General features: G+C 50.0%; 1 pseudogene; it reads right to left on the bottom strand.

The window, feature by feature from the left end:
* Positions 1 to 3,696: 3,696 nt before the first annotated feature.
* On the bottom strand, positions 3,697 to 4,249 carry LOC122898413 (annotated as a pseudogene).
* Between the last annotated feature and the right edge of the window lie 559 nt (positions 4,250 to 4,808).

Below are 4,808 nucleotides of genomic sequence, written 5' to 3'. Positions count from 1 at the left end.
TGAATGCCCGGACACGTTAGATCAACTTTGACAGAATTCCTCTTCAAAGGGGCCCTCCTTGTCTGATTACCATCCTGCCCCTGGAAAACCCCCATGGGGGAAGTGGGCTGAGGCTAGGACAGGATGTTTCGGAGTCAGATTTGGTTGCATCTTGTCCCATGGCCACTGCTGCCCGCTGACAGCATGCTTTGCTCCCGTAATGAAACGAAACAGTCCCTGTTCTAGCAATTGCCACCCACGTGAGGACAGCAAGTCTTCCACCGCCCAGCTGGAGTCCTGCCCTGGAGCCCTTGGGGCACACATTCAGAGACCTTAGCCAGAAACTCCTCAGTAAAGCATGTTTTTTAAAAAATTTTTAATTATTTTGGTATTCTTGCATGATGAAATGTTCCACGTGGGAAGTAGTGTGGGATAGGAGTTAAGTGGGAAAGAGTACATTTCCTTCAGAAACATAAAAGCAAAAGATATTGGGCATTCACTCCATGCACTAGAGTCTGATGGGCAGAGCTGACCCCGCGTTGGCAGTCTCTCCTATCCTCAGACTATGAGCTGCCGCTTCCAGCCTCCCACTGCGAAAGGCTTTCCACCCGGTTAGGTCAGGGTACAAACACTTGGGGGGCACAGACCACAGGGGCCACCCACAGAGGTGTGGGCGGGGCATGCAGAAGCCACCGGGATGGACGGTGCAATGGCATGGGGCCAGTAACAATGGGCATAGGTACCACCCCTTGCCAAGGATTGAAGACAACCAACCACTACAAGATCTAAAGAGAAAAAGCGATGACATGTCTATGAGGGCAATTCCATAGCAAGGAGCCAGGAGAGCAAGAGCCCCCCTCCACCACCCTCGCCAACCCAGAGCTCTGCCTCCTGCACGGGATCTCCACCAGCAGAGCCCGCTGGAAGCTGGAGGGGCGAGGGGGCCTGTAGATGGCCCCGCGTAGGTCAGCTTCTCAGGCATAAGCAGGTCAGCAGAGGGATGTGGAAGAGCCAGTGGGAGACACACCCAGCACACACACACCATATCCGAAGCTCAGAGAAGGTAGGGCCTAGGTTTTACTCCTTGTTATATTCAAAGGCCTGGCCCATGGTTGCTACCTGGTATATTTGTTTCTGAACAAATGCATGAAGGAGAGAAGGAGAGTGTACACACATCCATGAAAACTATTAGTGCCAGATGAAAAGTGAGTAGGAACGAGGGATGACAGTACTCCCACACTAGAAATTTTCACAGGAAAGGGAAGGCACTGTGGACTGCTTAAGTGGAAAGGGCTTCGTGGACAAAGTAGGAAAGCTGGGTCTTAGAGGAAAGGCATGGATAGATCAGTGGGTTTACCATTCCAGGTGGAGGAAACAGGACAAGCAAGAACCCAGAGCCATGTGTTGAGGAAACAGCCCAGAGTGGGAGGTTTGCACAGAGACCAGGAGCTGTCATGGGGACCAAGTTCCAGAGGCCACAGCGTGGTGGCCCAGGAGCCTGTGACGTGCCCTGTGTGCTGCGGGCAGACTCAAAGACCCAGACAGCTGAGCACACAGTAGTCAGACCAGGGAGGGGACAAACACCAGAGGTTCCAGATACACCTGAGCAACAGGAATGAGAAGGAAAGGAAAGAGAGGCACCAAGTGAGAGAGAAGAGAAGGACTCAGTGCACTGCTATGGCGGGGGATGGGGTAGACCATGACCACAAGAGGCTGAGAGGCTGGGCAATGACCAAATTGGTGACGGAGGACCCCGTCAGAGCTGTGCTCTCCCCATGGGCCATCCTACCCACCAGTCATGTCTGTGGCCACCCATCACTGTCGCCACAAGAAAACTGAGGCAGCTGCCAGAGGACACTACCCAGCCCTGCCACTAAAGTCCTCTCCTCGAACTTCGAAAGCTCCCAATGCCAGACTTCCAGGAGCTGTGGGGAGCAGGTAAGCTCAGTGGTGGGGAGGGGGGAAAGGCAGCGTGTTAGCCCTGCCCCACCTCCTTCAGGCCTCAAAATAGTACCCACGCCCTGGCCTGGAGGGGGATCCTAGCCCACACTCATCTCCCCATCTCCACTAGGATGACGCGGAGGGTTGGGTGGGAAGGCAGACATCTCTGTCCCTGGGGAGCCTGGCCCCCCAGGAAGGCCCACCGGTGCTGGAATTCAGAAGGATGGACATGGTTGAAATCAGGAACTACTGTGCACCCCAGTTGTGAGGGGCAGACCCATCTCCAGGCCTCCCTGGAGCTTCTTCCTTTGCCACCTGCTGCCCTGCTCAGTCACAGACTTCCAGTCACCTGGGCCTGTGTGGATGAGCACACGGTGCAAGCTCGCAGGGAAGATTTCCCCTAGAGACCTCTGGAGCTCACGCTGGCTCCACTGCCATACCTTCAAAGACACAAAGTAAAATAGAAAGAGAAATCTCAGCACTGAAACCTTTGTTGATTTTCTGAAACTGAGTGAAAGAGGAAAAAAATGAAGGCAGAAGGAAATTACGTCTGTAAGTGAAATCCTGCAATTTCTGTTTATTTGAGGCCAAAGTTTCTAAGCTCATAACCAAGCACCTGGTTGTGCTGGCCCTGGGGAGGCACAGAACACTAGATGCCCAGGTTACAGCTCCGGGTCTGTTTCAGGACCCCAGGCTGGCCAAATACCTCCCACCTCCCCCTGCGTTCGTGTCCTAGGCTGCTGGAACAAATGCCCACCAACATGGCAGCTTAAAACAATCATCACATGGTCTCACTCATATGTAGAACATAAGCAAGGACACAGAGGTCCTCGGGGGAAGGGAAGGAAATCCAAAAGGGGAGAAATCAGAGAGGGAGAGGAACCACGAGAGGCTATGGACCCTGGGAAACGAACTGAGGGTCTCGGAGGGAAGGGGGTAACAAGGTGATGGGTTTAAGGAGGGCACGTGTTGTTGTTATACGTAACTAATGAATCATTGAACACCACATCAAAAACTAATGATGTAATATACAGTGGCTAACTGAACATAATTTTTTAAAAAACAATAGAAATGTATTCTCTCATAGTTCTGGAGGGCAGACATCTCAAATCGAGGTGTTGGCAGGGTCATGCTCCCTCCAGGGGCTTTAGGGAAGATTCCTTCCTTGCCCCTTCCAGTTTCTGGTGGCACCAGGCATCCCTGCCTTGTAGCTACATCCCTCCTACCGTCTTTTTCTTCATATGGCCTCCTCCTAGTCTTTCTGTGTTTTCTCTCCTGTCTATTACAAAGGTACTTGTCATTGGATTTCCAGCCCACTGGAGAATCCAGATGATCTTATCTCAGGATCCTTTCACTACATCTGGGAAGACCCTCTTTCCAAATAAGGTCACATTCCCAGTTCCAGGGGTTACAATGTGGACATACCTTTTTGGGTGCCATCACTCAACCCACTATACAGCCCTCATCTTCATTCTCCCCTTGCCTCTGGATCCTTACACTCAACCTAGAAACATGGTCAAGTTGCCGCATCAAAAGAAAAATAAATTCTCTCCCATTGCCCTTTCAAGCTGTGCCATCCTTCATTTCTACGCTCAGCTACTAATCTCTCTAAAAAGTAATCTGTATTTGTTACCTCCATTTCTGAACTACCACTTAATTTTTTCCTGCTTACTTTTTTTCCCCGCTTACTTTTAAAATCAGTTTCTTTCAAGCATAGAGAGAAGTGTAGAGAACAGTATAACTTTTTTTTTTTTTTGCATGTATTTTGTGCAGAATTTACTCTGGGACCCTAAGTTTTTCTTTCTTCAGTTTCTTCTGGGATATCTTTTTCTTCCCTGCAACCTCCTGTTCTGATTTAGGGACAGTCTGTACTTTTTCAGTAAGGACCAGCTCCTGTGGCAGGACGAGCTTACATAACGGTTAATCCGACCATGAGCCCTGTAAGTTCTATGCCTCACCATGGGGCTTTGTTCACCTGGATGTGCTCAAAGACCAGAGAATCTACATCTAACCCCTTGAGTGCAGCAGTATTCTCTGTATTTTTCAGCATGGGCAGTAACAATTCAGCACTCCATTTGGGCCACCGGCCCTGGGTCCAGCCCCGCTGTTTGGCTGGGCACACGTTACCTGCTCTACCATTGTCTCGACAGAATGGCACACACTGCTTCCGCAAAGTGACGTCCTTCAGAGACCCGGTGGCTTTTCTGATACACATACCCTTGATGGCCTGGGCAGTTTCACGTGTGTTCTTAAAGTGAACACGAAGATTTGAACCTTTTGGTTTGCATGATTTTGTAGGCTTTTCTGGGTCAAGTGAACAGAGAGCCATTTTCAGAGATCATCTCAGGCCACTCACAAGAAGAGATGATTTTTTCGATGTTTACATTTTTCACCCACTTACGTGTTTTTTTGTGGCAAAAGGTGACACAAAGTTTGCCATTTTAATCATTTTAAAATGTGCGATTCAGGGGCACCTGGGTGGCTCAGTCGGTTAAGCAACTGCCTTCAGCTCAGATCATGGTCCCAGGGTCCTGGGATCGAGCCCCACATGCCTGCTTCTCCCTCTCTCTCTGCCTCTGCCTTCTCCTGTGCCCCACCCTGCTTGTGCTCTGTCTCTCTCTCTCTCTCTTTCTCTGTCAAATAAATACAATCTTAGAAAAATAAATGTACAATTCAGTGGCATTAATTATAGCCAGTTATTTGTCAGTGTTCTGTACTTTGGTTTCGACCCTCACCACTGTCCTGTAAGCATTCTCTCAAGGATCAGCAGGCTCCCATCCCCAGCCTTCCCTTCCCCTTTACCAAACTGAATATTGCTTCCCATCCCCTTCTTAAAACTCTTCCTCAGCTTCACAGACCCCTGTTCTTTTCCAGTTGGACTACTTCTC

This window comes from Neovison vison, chromosome 1, assembly GCF_020171115.1.
Source record: "Neovison vison isolate M4711 chromosome 1, ASM_NN_V1, whole genome shotgun sequence".
Taxonomy (NCBI): domain Eukaryota; kingdom Metazoa; phylum Chordata; class Mammalia; order Carnivora; family Mustelidae; genus Neogale; species Neogale vison.
The sequence above is the reverse complement of the archived record's forward strand: the minus strand, read 5'-3'. Positions and strand labels throughout refer to the sequence as shown.